At 42.1% G+C, this 17,824-nt stretch overlaps 1 protein-coding gene across 2 annotated transcripts in view; it reads right to left on the minus strand.

Moving 5' to 3' along the window:
* FAM168A (family with sequence similarity 168, member A) overlaps positions 1-17,824 on the minus strand; it is a 187,314-nt gene that overhangs the window by 139,452 nt on the left and 30,038 nt on the right. The window contains exon 2 of one of the 2 annotated variants that reach the window (XM_010576636.1): positions 5,682-5,774. The gene's annotated coding sequence lies outside the window, so the exon portion shown is untranslated. Of the gene's footprint in view, positions 1-5,681; positions 5,782-17,824 lie in introns of those variants that run through there. The other variant, XM_010576635.1, reaches the window with a different exon arrangement.

Genomic DNA, 17,824 nt, shown 5'->3' on the forward strand with positions numbered 1-17,824 from the left:
GCAAGACCCGAGTGTGCTATTGCACCTCTTCGGCATGAATAGAAAATTGGACGTCAAGTAGACCTCCTACTATCACCCACTTGGCTTGGCCCTTCAGCAGCTTCTCTGTAGCATGCTGCACTCATTTCAATGCATCATTTGAAGAGTTCTCATTAGGGTTTTGTTTCTTCCCTCGTCAGGAAACACAGATCTCCATTTTTCTGTTGTTTCTGAAATCCATTTTGCTCTCTGTACAGTGGCCAATTCGGACTTTCACTTTGCAAGTCTGCTGGACGTCAGTCTGGCCTCTGAGAGAAGCAGCTACCACAGGGCTACGCAAAGATACCCATGCGGTAAACCTCAGTCCAAAAAGAAGTCAAGGCCACAAAGCTTTCAAGATACGTACATATTTTTTTAAGAAGAGATGTAGATACGACTCACATCCTCAACTCAGAGAAAGAAAAAAGACCCTGACTGCGCCTTTCTGGCTGACTAGACAGACAAAAAGTATTTTGGTGCACTCTCCACATACCTCAGGGCAATATCTACAGCACACTTTAATATGCCACATAAGCTTATAGATCAAAAGTAGAAAGTCAGTCCAGAGCATACTGAGAAGTCTGGTGTCAGAGATCTTCTTTACTGCTTATGTCCATAAATCTTATTAAAACCTTCCTTTGTTTTTAAATCAGTTTTTGACAGCTGATTTTTTTTCCCTTGTTATGGGAAATGTCATCTTCCTAATGATGTCTTACTCCTCTAACAATTACTGTATGTCAGCAGTATTCAGCCATAAAGAATCACAAGCTGCTTTGTCAATAAAATAGTTCCTCTATGCCCCAAACTAATCATCGTGGGATGTTCAGGCTGATGTTCCTATCCTGACACTTAATTACAATGCATCCCTGTGCCGCAGCATCCATCACGCACCACAGACAGCCAAAGGATGCCGCAGGTTTCATCCAGAGAGCTGCAGTGGGTATGGTGGGAAGTGACACAGCCCAGCTTGGGGACCTGCAGTCACAGTTCATGTGTGCGTGATTAGCCCGTGACTCCGATTGCCACAATATACTGAGGCAAACACATTAAAAGAGAGGTTTTTTAAGGGATTAGACCTGACTAAGAGAAGCATTTGCAAGAATGCTACTTCGGATTAAATGCTGGGTCATTAATCTTTATAAATTCATCACCTTATGCAGGGAAGAAATTTCCCTATGTGATATGTTACAGCGTATTTAGGTACATCACGGAGCAGGGGTTCTTTCACTGATACATCCAGCCTTGCAATAGTGTTCACAAAGGAATAAAAAACTTCTCAGGAAGTGAAAATTCCCACGAAGCAAGGATGGGCAAAGTAATTATAGATCTCAAATCCTTCCAAACCCTATAATATTTGTGACTGGCAGCGGAGAGAGGGAAGAAAGGGAATCCAACCAAAATCCAACACCCTATGGGACTTGAAACTGTCTCAGCTGAGATACATTTAAGAGCGCCTTGCTGCTCCATGACTGTCAGACTGTGTGTAGAGATCAAGGAGATACAGCTTAAGAGAAAGAAGAGTACCTACATTCTCTACCAAAAGTGTCCACGTTCCTGTTTCTTCCAATACAAGGCAAGATGTTGCTGGGCAAAACCAAAAGCAACAAGAGCAGAAGGAACATGTTGGAGGGTTCTGCTCTTAAGGCAGCCGTTCCCGCTCACTGTAAGAGCATCCTTAGGAAATGCCCAAGCATGTCACACACTCAGCACAGATTTGGTGATGTGGTATGGTGGAAAACACCAGTCCTCTGGCCTGCTCTCATAACCAAACTGATACACCCCACAGACAACAGTAAGCTTTTTCTTCCCTCAAGCCCACCACCTGAATCAGAGAACCAGCAACCTCAAGCTGAGAGGCTCAGCCCTTCTCTCGCCAGCTACTAGCTTCAGCTCTTAGAACATAAGACTGAAATATCTCCAAACTGAAGAGCCCTGAAGCAACAGGCAATATTCCCGAGCCCCAGTTTATGCTCCATCTACTTACACACTACTGCAGTGTAGATACAGTCACACCAAGTTGTGCGGATGAGCAGCGTGCTCCGAACTCAGACGCATGTTCATAGACACAGCTGTGTCATGGAGCACACGGAAATAAACAGGCCAAAACCTACAAAATGTCAAGACTAGATAGAAGGCTACATTTTAAAACATTGTTAACGTTCTAATATGACATATTTCCCTCCTCTAAACATGACCCAAAGGAAAGAAGGGAACATGAACCACTGTCTTTGGTATCACCATCATTAGACTCCAGCAGGAACAAGGGACAGGGATCTCCTTTCACTCTTAAACAATTATATGATGTCTCATAGGAACGTAGGACCTACATAGAATCACAGAATGGTTTGGGTTGGAAGGGCCCTTCAAAGACCCCCTAGTTCCACCCCCCCTGCCATGGGCAGGGACACCTTCCACTAGACCAGGTTGCTCACAGCCCCATCCAACCTGGCCTTGGACACTGCCAGGGATGGGGCAGCCACAAATTCTCTGGGCAACCTCTGCCAGTGTTTCACCACCATCGTAAAACACTTCTATGTCCAGTCTAAACCTACTCTCCTTCAGTTTAAAACCACTGCACTTTGTCCTGTCACTACAGGTCTTGGTGAAAAGTCTCTGTCTTTCTTAGAAGCCCCCTTTAAGTACTGGAGGCCGCAGTAAGGTCTCCCCGGAGCCTTCTCTTCTCCAGGCTGAACAACCCCAACTCTCTCAGCCTTCCCTCACAGCAGAGGTTCTCCAGCCCTCAGATCATTTCTGTGGCCTCCTCTGGACCCGCTCTAACAGGTCCGTGTCTGTCTTGTACTGGAGACCCCAGAGCTGGACACAGTACATAACTCAGCTTGACAGAAGTCACCTTCCATATCATATGTTCTCTGAAAGGGAATTTATTCTCCAAAACAGAGCTGACAATTCAAGAAAACTTAAGATCTGTGAACAAAGGATTTGCTCATGCACTAAAACTTGCTAAGTGAGGTACCCATGTCCCAACAGCAGAGAAGTATCCATCACCCGCTGGCAAGATGCTTCACTTCATCTCTGGATTTGGTGCATTCCCAGCCCAGTGAAGACCACCAAATGAACCCCACCAAACTGACATAAATGGTCAGGAGACTAGAGATCAGGAATTTTCCGTATGAGTTGAGGTGAATGGAGCAAATACATAAAGTCCAGGCCCAGTTAACCGCACACCAAATTCCACTCACACACAGTATATAAAAACCAGCCTAATGTAAAAGCACATTTAAAAATATTTACATCAAACCAAACCATTACACAGATAAGAGAGGTATTTTTAGATACACATGAATTTTACACACATGCACACACACATTAACTATTTAATTGCTGGAGTTCCACTTTGGATCTGGGGGAGTGCGGTACTTCCCAAGCAGGAAATTACCTAAGTAAACCAAGTTAAGAGGTTGGGCACACACACATTCGAGCGTTTAACAAAATTTCTTCTGCCTTTTGATTTCTGAACACTGTTTACCATCATGAGTCTAAAAGCAGGAGTTTCAACCCAAGATAAAGACACCTGAAAAATAAATGTCTGAAGTGGCTCGTAGAGACATGGGGCAGTCACAGCTTTGAGAGCAACCCCAATCAGCTTGAAGAGGACAACTAGTAGCTAGTCAGCCAAATCTCCCAAGGCTCCATCAATTCCACTCTCAAGATCTCCAGGTACCAGGCTGGAGCTCAGACACCTATCACACACAAAGCTTAAACTTAAGTTTCTTAATCTAAAGATGAATTGCACCAGGAGCCCCATGGACCAGAGGCTCTCCTGCTGATGCAAAGCCAACGCTTCACAACATATTCTCATTTGAAAAAACATCTTGTCTTCTAGATCTCCCATCAGTGCCAGTCCCACTTCTCCAGTCTGAGCAACTCAGCCCCAATCTCTGCTTTCTCTCTACCTCACAACCCATCAAATGCACACCCTTGGCTTTGCCTCTCTCCCTTCTGCAGCCCTGTACCTCTGTTTCTCAGGCCTAGAGAAAGCAGCATAGCCTCAACTGTGTCTCCTGCTGTTGCTTCAACTTGGAGATATGGGGAGCAGTATGCAGAAAAAGGGGACAGGAGCAGCATCGAAGTCCTTTTTTTTTTTTTCCTTTATCCTTTTTTCTAGCATGATATTCAACAAAAAGGGGAAGAGAGAGATGGAAAGGAGCCCATCATTGTTACTTCAAGATTGGCACAAGCAAGGAGGAAGCAAAGCTTTTCTGAAATACTTGGCACTTTCTGTCCCGTCCCACAATAGATGAGTTGAGTTGATGAAGATGGGATGAGGAAGAAACAAGAGCCTGATTTCGTCCATACCCAAAGAACAGGCATCTATCTAATCAGGGCAGGTTTTTTCCAAAGCAGGGCTGCAGCACTTCTGTGTGCTAAAATATTGGGAGGGTAAGGGTCACAGCAAGCTTAAGTGTTCGATCCCAGTGCAGTGCAGTGGATCCAAGAGCAGAGAGTACCCATCAGCACTGTTGTTTGCCTGCCTGCATCTGGTTTTCAGCAAATATGACTAGAGTGGGAGCAGAACACTCAGTGAGTATCCTGGCAGCTGACATTTGAAGTTCATGTTACTAGGCAAGCAGCAAAACATATAAAAGGGGAGAAAAAAAAAGTCAACCCTGTTTTTTCCATAATCCTTCACAAGAACAGCTGGATTGGGTCAGCCTGACACTTCAGCTATCCCAGTGTCTTCTCTGCAGCAACAACCAAGTGTGAATATCTAGGGGAAAATTTAAGCACAGGGCAGGCGTACAGACATTTGCCCAGCATACTTTTCAGCCCGTAACCATGTGCAGCACAGGGATTTCCTGAAGTGGTATGTTCATATTTAATAGCTAGCTGTATATCACATTATACCACTATTAAAACATACTTGATTTTTTTATATATAAATGCTTAGAGGGCTTGACCTGTTCAGGTCTCATAATGCTAGGCACCGTATACAAAAATAAGTAGTTACGATAGAACCTGCTCCAACCAATTTACAGACCACATTACACTGCGAAGTTTGTGTTTTAAAAAAATGTTTCTAGCTTTCTTTTATGAAAGACTGCAAATAAACTATTAGAAAATAATTTGCCTGTCTACAGGCAAATGACAGGAATTTATACCAGGAATCATGCCTTTGCCAACCCAGTGATTTTGTGATACAAAAATACAGTGATACAGCTAGCGAACACAAGCAGTACTTTTTGCCTTCTTTTTAATATCAAACAAAAATAAATTATTTACTAAGAATATAGTAAGACTAATAAACACTAAAAAACCCCTAACTCTCACAATTCTTTATAGGAGCAGCACATACCTACTATGTGTTCTACTCCAGTCTGCTGATTACCTTAGGTTTATTAACTTTATAAATCAACACAATAAAATACGCTACATACAGTGTTGCCAGAGTTTCAGCTTATGCATTTCTTAAGTCAGAAATTATTGCTTAGTTTAAAATGTAACGCGATTCTGCACCAAAGTTCATTTAATATAAACAAGGGTCCAACCCATACCAAACACCAACACTTTCTAATCAGTATTTGCAATCTCCATGGCATCCAAAGCTTTTCTGTCTGTGGAGGGAGCAGGGAAAAAGGTGTTTGGAGGAGTATCTAAACTCAAGCACTACAGTTGAAGGGTGCATGTAAAACATGAATTGATACCTCTTGGATACGAGCTTCCTTCAGAAGGAGATAATCCGGAGAGGAGTCTGCCTACGGCTGCAGGGCAGTGAGTCTTCACAGCATTCCACAGCTCTGCAGCAGCAACCAACAGAGAGAAAGAGAGAGAGACCCGTGAGGCTCTGCGGGCAAACCTGTCAGACAGAAAACACGGCTCTTTCTAGCAAAGAGTGGATTTTCTACACCAGAGCAAAAGGGGAAGTGGGTACAGGTAAGAAATGCAGTCAAAAAAGGAAGAGCGATGGAGATGCAGGATAAGAGAAGGAGAGAGAAGGGATACGGGAGCCAGCTAAAAGACCATCAGTTGCAAAGAAGACAGTGTAACATAATGATCTGCCACTCATGTTTCCTACCTGCTGTCGTTAAACAAATAGACATGTACATTTACTGCACCTCTCCTACAAATAAATACCTCAACTTGCCTTCCCCTAAAAATACCAAAGATACATTTTTCCATCACCACAGGTATAGGGAGAAAGACAGCAGAAATTGAACATTTGCACCTTCAAATCAAGACACGAAATCTTTCCGCAGCTATACACTACAGCTCAATGACTTTGGGTGGAATACTCACATGGGGCGTCTCGCACAAAGTCTACATCAACTACGCTTTGCCTACGCTCTGCTGAAAAATTGCATAGAAACTAGAAACAAACAGCATCAGGAGCGGATAAAATCAGAACTAGGATCTTCTCAGCTTTCAAAAGGGAGAAAACTAAGTTCAAGCTTTCATTTAAATACTTGTTAACCAGCTATTTGTCAGGATTTGGGACTGAACAGGCCAAATAAAGTTTTACACATTACTCCTACGCCCTCCCTTCCCAGCTGACACAAAAGCTCAGACAACTGAAAACGAAATACCTCAAATTAAAGTACAGCACACAGAAAAAGCTCTCAAGCAGCTCCACATGCTTTATGCATTATACAGAGGAACAGAAAACCTACTGTTCACAAACCAGGACCAGTGCTCTTTCTAACAGTTGTTTATTTTAATTAACCCAGTACCAAAAGGTTTACATTAAATATTTTTTCATTGCTTCTAACCGCTGATCCTGTATTAGTTTACATTCACTCAAAAAACACTCTCAGGGAGAAAACAGGATGCAGAAAACATTGAATCCTGTAAAACAACAGAGAGTTTCTTTGGGAGTGCTGATCCTTCCCACCTTTCCCTGCAGTATTACACGAAGAGGCCCTTCAAGCCCAGCAAAGGAACAGCATGAAATTGGAAAAGAACAGGAGAAAAAAAAAAAAAAAAAAAAAAAAAAAAAAAAAATCTTCATTTTTACTGAAGTTCCCAGAATCGCCTGCTGCAGGAAACCACCACCATACCATCTGAGATGGCATCATTGGAAAGAAGTCAAAATCCACACTACTAATGCTCAAACATCCAGATAATCCCAACACTGTTGTTACCAAGAGTGTGAGCACGCTCAGGGAAACGGCTCAGTAATATTTCCACCTGTTGTATGGGTGCTTGACTTCTGTATTTCCACCTTATAGTAAGCATATTCATTGCTTGGAATTTAATCCTGGTTTTAGGCTTTTTAACTTGCCTTTATGGTCCCCCAGTTCAAAGACATAACAACTCTAAATATATAAGCAAACATCTTGAGGAGAGAGAGGAAAGCATAAGTGAATTCCAGCAGAAACGACGACTTGACAAATCTCATCACATCAAGCTCTGCAGTGGCAAATTAGTCTCTTTGAGCACATTCTGTACTCAAAGTAGCCTCAGTGCTTCGGGAGGTACCAAATATAACACAGCCCCATTTTAACTTCCTTCCAGGAATACACACAGTCATTTATCAAGAAGACGTGGGCTGCAGTTTCAGTTCCAACAGCTTCAGTAACATTTTGTAAAATTAAACAAATGACTCCTTTTGTGGCAAGAAAGAAGCAGAAAATAATCTGGGTCCAAGCAAATGGAGGAGAAAACCACCTCCCCCAAGTCTTCCTCCACCCTTTAGCAATTTTGTGAAAAGCACGCCTTGCCAGCTATGCTAGGCTCAGCATCAACCATGGGATCAACAATCATTCCTTCCACTGCTTTTACACCTCGAATCTCGATGCCTTTGCCATTACTATTTCATTTAGCAGAGCTGGTTTGATAGCTAAATTTGCTTCAAGTCCAAGTTTTGGAACATTTTTACATCTTTACACTTGTATGGCCAAGGAAGTCATTAAGCTCTGCTTAGCAAATACTAAAGGTTCCCCAGATGTGTCCAACACTGCTACGTGTGCTGAATACATGAGGGTTTCCAGGCTCCCCCTCAATTTAGCAGGAGGACAGTATTGCAGCAACCTTTAATGCTGCGGGATTATCAGAAAGTTCACCTTTTTGTTCGTCTCTAGCTGCTAAAGAGACAGAGAGAAGTACTGTACCCACCTCCCATTAACCTTGTCGGTGGGATCTTTCTTTAGCTGCAACAGCATCAATACCTTCTTGTATTGTGCTGCCACACAGACACTGAGCAGAATCACCCTTTTTCGGGGGGTTTTTTGGTCCCTTTTCTGTTTTTTCTTGACCAGAAGTCAAAACGATTAGGATCATAATAACTGGATGCTGCTACTGCAGAGAGAAGCTGTGATGAGCTGCACGGAGATGGAGGTTATCCAAATGCCTACACACACACACATCACTGCCCTCAGTCACCATTCAAAAACCAGTCGTAAATGGTCAGAATTTAAGAGAAATCATTCAAATGAGTACGAACACAAAAAAAATCTAGTTTCACATGGATCTTCACTTAACTTGAGTGTGTGAGAAGGTGCAAGACGTAAATGTAATTGAAGCTGTGTCAGATTCCTCACCATGCTCTCTTGCTTCGTGCTGTACCCCATCTCCCACCCCTCTTCAGCTGGAGTCCTGGCCTGCCATGTTCTCTAACCACAGTGATGCTATACACATGCAAAATTTAGACATATCTGCAGAAATGTAGTCAGTCCCAATCAAGGCCTTTGAGTAAAAGTATGAAGACATTCATTAGAGAATGAGAAAAACAAAATATATGTTAAAGAGGGAAAACATGACATGTGAGGAAGTATTAATTTGGAAAATTTAGGGAAATAGCACAATGTTGGGAAGTTCTTCTGGCACAACCATGTTCATTAAGAGTATGATCTCGGATTAAGCCCCCCTGTTCAGCACACCGGTGCAGCTCTACCAGCAAATGTTGCTCCTCTTGAAATCAGTGGGAGAGGAGCAGCAGTTGGAGAAACCTCAGCCTCTTGTGTAGAAAGGGAAGAGAAAAGCTTGCCTCCCTGTAGATTAACAACAAAAAAAAGCAAGCCAAGGGAATGAAGTCATTTTAGTGCTGAAGACCAGCAGGCATACAGCATATCTAGGGTGGACATTTGAACTGTAACATGGCATTTTTAATACCCATCTAGCTGGAGCTTTCACATGAAGCATCTAGAAATCAAAAGGAGCAGTTATCCAGCACACAAGTGCCTATCAAGTAAATATGATTACTGCTTCCTTGGGGAAGAGCGTTAAGGAAGAAGGCAGCTCTCCTCCTCAATTATTATCTCAATGATAATATTATTTTTTTCCTGGTTGTCTCTAAGTTTAACCAGGCTCATTGCTCCATCTGTTAAAAGAGCAGAGAAAGACAAGAGAGTGGGGAGCAAAGACTTCAAAAATACAGAAGAAACAACCCTGCCTTCCCCAAGAGATGCAGGTTGTCTTTTCCCACTCCTGCCACCCCAGCAGTCTCTTGCAGGCTCAGTTTCGGAGCTGACGGAGGTATTGTCATCATCCAGTGGTACCACAGAAAGCCAAATGCTGAGCTCTCACTGGCAAGCTCAGGCAAGGCAAACACTGATGGAAAGCTGGAATCCACCTCCTTTAGCAAAGGCAGAGCATCAGCTCCCCCAGTTATTGGGCTGACAATGTTACCATAGGTAGGAGTGCCTGAAAAAACTACACAGTTTTTCCTGAAATGAAATATGGAAAGAAAAAAAAGGAGAAATATTCACTAGCTAGAAAAGTCTTTCATGCTTGGCCAGTATTATTGATCCTTCTATTTTAAAGTTATGATCTGGATATTAGAGGGTCTGGAAGAGATGCTGGAACTGTCCTCATCCACTCACCCACCAGGCACCCCCCTCTGTGGGCAGAGGCACTGCCAGCCACGAACAGCTGAGATGTCTGAAGAAGGTACGTTGACCAGCTGAGACGTATGAAGAAGATACTTGGATGCCTTATTGAGTTTGGGAAGTGCTTGTTTCTTGGTGGTGAGGGGTTTGTACTGTTTGGGTTTTTTAGAGATATGGAATGTTGCTAAACCTTCTCTCTTCAGTCCTCACAGATTTTTGCCTTCTTTGCTTGTACAGCAGATTTTTGCAACTGCAAGTGGAAAACCATCTCAGTTGAGAGTCAAGACTCTTCCAGCTCCTGCTTACTACACTTGACTTCCTACCAACCCTTGTCAACTCCTTTTCTGGAGCCAAAGTTGCCCCAACTTGCTGAATAAATTCATTAATTCATGTAGAATATGTTTTGTGCAAGCTTCCCATTAACTTCTAATTTCCTAATTATTCGATTATGTGCTCTGGCTTTTAAAGCAATTTACCTCTATCAAGTTGAGCAAAGAAACTTAACAGGGTTCCTGCAGCCTACTCCATAATGAAGTCCTCCCACCCCTCCCACTTTCTTCTTGGTGTGAAAAAGTTTAAATCCCTTAACATTTCCTTTTAAGATTACTGCCACTACTTAGTAAAAAAACTTGTTCCCTAATATCTTCATCAATTACATGTGGTATTTCAAGCAGTGATACAATATTTTTCATTTTAATTCTATCCTCCCCTCCTATGACCCAAATTTAGTTTGCTGCTTTTGTTTTAGTACCTACACCTTCACAATGAACTTATTACAATTATTCTTCTACAATTCCCCCTTTTTATCCATTACTTTTGTTCTTCTTTCTGTAAAACTGGACTCCACTGGTAGGAGCTGGGTACATCGATTATAAAATAGATTAAGAATTAATTAGAACATGGTGATTAAAAAACCTGCCTTGGTAGATTGCAGATAAAATACTGTTAGCATAATTCATTTAAAAATACACTCCACAACTACTTATCAAATGAAGATAAAAACATTCACTAAGTGTCTAACGTGCTGAAGAGCAAAAATACAGCATCCTCCACTGAGAAAATAACTTTATTCACTTGGACAGCACTGCCAAACTTTCCTCATGAGCCAATTTTCCATCTCAAAAACCTTCTGTACCGCTTGAGTCCCTTGAATTGCATGGTCATCCATCCGGACATTCACCAAGACCGGGATTTTTGAAGGAAGAGAAAAACGTTAGGATCTAAAATCCAACAGGACAAGATCTAATGATGCTTGACTGGAGCCAGGCACCTTCCTTTAAATCCTATTCCACAACATTTTGTGTTTAACCCTCTGAGTATCCAAACCCAGCAATATGGGAAGGGATCTTCCAGGCTCCAATAAATAAAATTAAATTGACTGAGATTGCAGAATAAATGTTCTTTGGGGCAGCAGGGAGGGCTGACATTGAGTGTGCATAGCCTCGTACATCAGGCTTGTACTTGTTTCAAACACATTTCTAATTCCAGCAGGAAAAATTCTTCAAAAGTAGATTTTGAAGTTATTCACCTCCTGTTTTCATCAATTTTTCAAAACTGGTTCTTTAAGTATTGATTCTGGATTAGTTATTCTCACTTGTGCAATTTATGTATTACAAGACACTTAGAGGTTTGTAAGTCGCAGATGACTTTGTAGTCAAAAGAAAACAATTTCATTATCTAAGATTAGCGTTAATTGAAAGAAACGATTTACTGCACTATTGACAATGCTCAACCTTCAGAAAGTTTCACTATTAAAAAGTTATATGCAGCCATCATCTTAAAAATAAAAATAAACCTTTCAGCGATAGCAGCCTCAGTGTGACCTTTACCTCTATTTAAAAAAAATTAAAATCTAAGAAAAACACTCTAACACAAGCCTTCACAGCATTACAAAAGAGGGATTAATGAGAACATGACAGACAATCTATTTGGACATTAGGAAAAGCACTGACAGTGTTTTATGCTGAAAGTTAATTCAGACACCTTTACTTACACAGTGAATACAAGTAAAGGACTAGAACTTAAAGGCAACAATAAAGGGTGTGGTATTGGGTTGGGAGCAAGGAGATACCATAGACAGGATACCACAGACATTTGTCATACAGCCTAACGCATTTGGTATCCAAATTAAGGAAGAATAGGGCAAAAAGTTAATGAATATACACAGATTATACAGATCAGAGTTGAGTTCAGTTCTCAGGGCACATTAAAAAAAAAAAAAAAACCCAACAAAAAACAAGCCCTGAGAAACCAGAGGTATTGGCAAAAAAAATATCAGATGAGATCCACCTGGAGGAACTGGAAGCCAAAACATCTGTGAAAATACCTAGCAGGAAATAAACGCCTGGAAAGAAATAATTTTGGAAGGCAGAAAACATGGCAGGAAACCGCATGGACATTACTGGCTGGAAGCGCCTTCCCGTCTTTCCTCCCCTCAAAAATTGCCAGTTGCCTTTGTACCAACACGACTGCTACGGAGCTGTACAGTGAACCAGATTAGTGAACTGATCTGGGTTAAAAATAACCTTTTTTGCTGTTCACTGATCTGGTTCACCATATGGCCCCTCAGATAGTTGTACCAGCACAGTTAAGGGAGCCCAGCAATGGGAACAGGCAGCAGAGGAGGAGTGAAACTCCCAAGAAAAATGCTTCACCCTGAAGAAAGAAAATACAAGACGCAGCCAAGAGAATTTGCATGGAGTAAAAAGGACACCACGAGCAGAAATTCACCCCTGGTCTCCCCAAATGCCACAGCACATTGGTGATGCTCAGGAGAGAAAGGCTACCAGGACTGCTTGTATCTCCTGAGCTTGCTCCTGCCAAGAGCTGGGTAAGCAAAGACCCATGCCTGGCACTTGTCCTGTCCAACTGGTGGGAGCAGGTTGGGGATCACCAGCAATGACTTTGGCAAGTCTGGAGGGGGAAGAGCTCTTGAAGGAAGAGGGTGAAAAGGGACTGGAAGCAGCAAGCTCCCCAGCCAGCACGGGAACACGCACACATGCTTCACTAGCAACTTTGCACACATCCATGAAAACGCCATGTCAAGATACACGACGACTCAACATCTCAAGGCGTGCAATGAGTTTCTAAAATTAAAGGGTTCTTTAAACTCAAGAGTATTAAATCTTACACAGAGCCACCTTTTTTTTTTTATGTACAGGATACAAATGTGAACTAGAGATGCAAGAAAAGTGCGGAAGTCATTAAAACGGGCAAAGTTGGGCATCATCCTTCCTCCAGGAACATCCTGTTGCCTCGGCTTGCAAGAAAGACAAGTGACTAATGTTGGTATTCATCTGCTGAGTATCACCCCTGGCCACACCTCCCTTTTACATCATTTCTTCCACTACATTGTTAGAATTACTTTCCTGCTTGAAGGATACCATATCAAGGCTAGAAGGGCAGAGCGAGATTAGGAAAAGCAGCAAATCCCATCCCCATTTTTACTTACTGACCAGTTACTGATTAAAAAAAAAAAAAAGTCTAATCCACTGGAAAACTGGAGGGGTTACTTTTAGAGCCAAAGATTGGTAAAAGGACAATCGCTACCAAAATATCAGCAGTGATTTGCCTGGGCAGCTCAGTTCCCTGCTGCTGTTGAGCTCTGGATTTCAGCGCCAGAGAGGATTCAGGTGCAGAGCTTGGAGCCGTCACACCGGCAGGATGGGTGGATTCAAGATATTTAAGGCAGCCACTCTAATCTGAACTCACATCAGCAGATAAGAGAGACTTAAACAAACAGAGTGAGATCTAGTTTGCTTTTATATTTACATCTATTTAAAAAAGACTAAATCATCTAAGGCCAGTCTTTAAAACACACCAGTTTACAAAGAACTGTTGCTATATACCATATCTGCCACATTTTGTAATCCAGAAAAATACACACTGGAAACAAACATACTCATTCTTAATTTTCACTTTATTACGTTTAGAATAGCAAATGGCATTATGTTCTAGCCTAGTTTATTAATCTACTTCAATTTATACAGTCCGTCTATGAAGGAAAGTTTTTCTTAAATCTCCAAACTCTATCAGAATAATTAAGCTCAATACACTGTCTAGTAGCAGAGTTTGGGGAGACAGGTGCTACCCTCCATGGAGGACAGAGGACTAAATTAAGGACTAATTAAATAAGCCGAGGACACAGAAGCCCCCAGAACCAGACAGGACACATCCAAGGATGCTGAGGAACGTGGCTTTTCGATATCAGATTTGAAGGATGACAGCAATCACACCCTGACTGCCTCTGGCAGGGGGATGACCAGTTCTGCGTATGATGCGAGTGCAGCAGGTGGCACTTTTACCTCGACTTTAGCAAGGTTTTCTACATGGTCTCCCACCATTGCACCATTTCCACATGATCTCCCACCATTATATCCTTCTAATCTACCCAATTTGGCTACAAGGTGCATGGAAAATTTGCTGGGCTGTCAGACTGAAAAGGAGGTTTTCCATAGCTCAAAGTTCAGCTGGTGGCTGGTTGCATGTGGCATCCCTCAGGGCTGATCATAGGACCAGTACTTCTCAACAGCTTTCTCAACGTAGACAGGATAGAAAATATTTTTTGCATGTTCACAAAGCATATCAAATTAAGGGGAGTGGCTGATAAACTAGAGGAATTGTTAATGTTTGGAGAGATCTTGTTACGCTGAAGAAATGAGCTAACGGGAAACTCGCAGAGGTGCAGCAAAGGCAATTGCAGAGTCCCTCACCTGGGATTGAATAATCCCATGCAAGAGCACATGGTGGGGAGCAGCTCTGCAGGAAAGGACCTGGGCTCCTGGCAGACAAGAACTGGCCTGTGAATCAGTGTGCCCTTGCAATAGGGAAGGCCAACCACATCCTGGGTTTTACTGGCATGGGAAGTTATTATTCCCCTTGGTTTGGTACTTCTGAAGCTTCATCTGAAATACTAGCTCTTGGAAACCAGCAGTACTGGGGTCCCCAATACAAGAGAAAGTCCAACGGAGGGCCATAGAGATGGTCAGGTGGCCGGAGCACAGGAGGTAAGGCTGCAGGAGGTGGAGTTGTTCGGCTTGGAGAAGAGAAGGCTTTGGGGCTCCTCCTTGGTGCCCGCAAGTACCTACAGAGAAGATGGAGCCAGACTCCAACAGGGACGTGTGGCAGCAAGGGGAATTCCAGCTGGGTGTAATGTAGAAACAAGTTCATATTAAGGGTTAAGCAGCAGTGGAAGAGGTTGCCCAGAGAGGAGGTGCTATCTCCATCCTCAGAATCCCCTGATCTAGCAACCTGATCTAGTGGAAGATGTCCCTGCCCATGGCAGGGGCGTTGGACTAGATGATCTTTGAAGGTCCTTTCCAACCCAAACCATTCTCTGATTGGGGTTTAGAATCTGGTTTTCATCGATGCTCCTTTAACATGCCCAGAGGATGCTGCATGAAGTCTCCCAGTGGAAGCTTGTCTCTTGGGAGAAAAGCAGATGTTTCCAGCAAAGACAGACATGCTTTCAAAAATAAGACATTTATTTGTCAGGTGGAATACTCAGTTTAAGGACAGTGAGACATAACAGTAGAACAAGACCTGCACACACCTCTCTCACCACTTCTGATGGTGTTATCCATCCTTTGTCCTGCCCTGTAAAGCCAACTAACAGCTTGTAGTTAAACTCCAAAACAAAATTACAGGTTAACAGTAGACCTTGATCTCTTCATGATGTTCTGCTAATATAGCTACACAAGGCAGAGGTGTGATCTTTTCTCCTCTGTCCTCATGACAACAAAAACATGACAACAAAATCAATTTTCAGATTCTTGTATTGACAAAGATTATTTCCATTTGAAAAAAAACAGCTAAGCTACATTGATGAAATCATCATTTTACCGGTATAAGCTATGTCTTGACCAAATGATTTTGCTAGCAACCCTTTTATCTCTAGAAAATACACCAAATTCTGCTGTCCCATATGTCTTAGGAGAACAAGTTCTCGTTAAAAAAGTGATTCACAAAAGTGATTTTTTTTTTACTTATCCATAAAGCACTGTACCATCTACTAGGAAGATAATTAGCTCTATTCCAGCTGAAACCAGGACATTTCCTAAAGCAACAATTGACTATTTATCAGATATTTTGTCTTCTAACTGAAGGATACACATGTTGACTCATCTCCGAGCAGCATCGCTGCACACACTTAATTAATTGAGCCATTCATACAAGATCAGGTATCAATAAAAATAATTTTACAGTGGGTACCTGCTTTTCCATGAAGGTGTTTCCAAAGTTCACCACAATTTTTCAAGGACTTTAAATACTTATCTTTTCAATAACAAACTCACTTTTAAATAAGCTTAAAAGCAATTAAAAATTAGTTAAGTCAACATTTCTTTCACTAGGGTCTATTAAGCACTTGTTTAAAGTAGTCCCAATCTCTCCTTCCTGTGGAAGTCATTAGCAATTTCTGTCACCATAGACTTAATTTTTCATCACTTGATTCCCTTTGCCACACAGAGACACACAGATATTACAGTAGCAATGCCAGTGAGAAAGCTAGCCAAAATTTAGAGCAATATCGACCAGTTCTTAAAGAGATCATAGGGGATACACCCTCCCTCCCCTAAGTACTTCACCTTCTTGAATACTGCAGATGGACAAAAAAAATTCTTGACAATATTAGAGAAAAATAAAAAGCTTTCTTCCAGCCCTGTAACAGCTTTTGCAAAGGACTTTAATCATTTACTGTTCCACTACTGGCCAATCACAGCAAAGACCATGCCTAATAGCACTCTAATCCTTACCCCACACATTTTGTTTCTTGCAATTGGGTCAGGTCACTAAGCAGGCCAGAAATTATCCGTTATTAATCACTTAGTAACAAAAGAGTGTGGAGTTTCCCCATTTTCAGTAATGCCATTTCCTAAGTTTCTAGTGTGTCATGGTACTCTCGAACTTCCACATCTACTCTAATAAATGTATGCACCCATTCCAAATTACTCCAGGTTGCTCTCAGCAGCTCTGACATGCCAACATCTCCACTCCAGTTGTCCTCCTCTGTCCCACCCTAGACCCCCTTGCCACGCTACTCCTTCCACCTGTTCCTCTGTTTTTTTGCCATGCTGGCTCCTACTTTGAAGACTACTGTTCCTTGCACAAAAAGACCCAGACTTTCCTCCAAACAATTCCTAAAAATGTATCTTTTACCCGTTCTCCTTTACATAATAGCCAGTGTTTCCAATCTCACGTTTTCTTCTCATTATATTACCAACTTCCATTTAAAATGCAACTTCCCTAGCACAGGGCCATGTCAGATTTTGTGCAAAGTGCATATTGAAATTAAGCAACATGTGATGGATTTTTTTCCTCTCCACTGACTACAGTGAGAAATATTCCAAAGCAACAGCATGCAATGGCTAGCACCAACGCTTATCATCTTCTGCTCAAGCGTCCTTGATGTACCCTCTCAGAAAAGCTACAATTCATCTTCAAACAGCCCTGAAAATGTGCCTGGAGAACATATTCTGAGCCAAACCTATTACTCTGCCCATAGCTATCTAATTAAGATACCTACATAGCCTCATCTTCACAGTAGCTGACCACAAAAAAAAAACAAACCCTGAAGTATTTTTCTTTATAACATTGCTGCAAGAGAGGACAGTAGCAGTGCCCCTCTTGTAGAGATAAGAAATAAACCATATTACATAGCCTACAGTCTAATCCCTCAAAGATATTTAGGAGCTCAACTCCCACTGAACCAATGAAGTTAAATTCTTAAATTCCTCTGCAGATCTGGGCAACGGAGAAGTACAGTATTCTCCTTGAGCTGGGTATTTCACATTCAATTTTTGTTGCGTGTTCTGGAGAACCTCCAAATGTGCCAAAGCCTCCAAACACGCCACAACCTCCAAACCTTTGCTTCCAAAATTTCTTCGCTCCCGCCGTTATTGCGGCAGTTTCAGTTCATGCTGTTTGGTAGGGGTGAAAGGTTCAGCCATTTTATGCTTTCAGCAATCATAACATAACTCCATTTTATTTCATGCACTGCAATGAAAGTTTTGCCCTTAGTTTGGCAG

The sequence above is a fragment of the Haliaeetus leucocephalus genome, unplaced genomic scaffold (genome assembly GCF_000737465.1).
Source record: "Haliaeetus leucocephalus isolate CR32 unplaced genomic scaffold, Haliaeetus_leucocephalus-4.0 Scaffold536, whole genome shotgun sequence".
NCBI classification, from domain to species: domain Eukaryota; kingdom Metazoa; phylum Chordata; class Aves; order Accipitriformes; family Accipitridae; genus Haliaeetus; species Haliaeetus leucocephalus.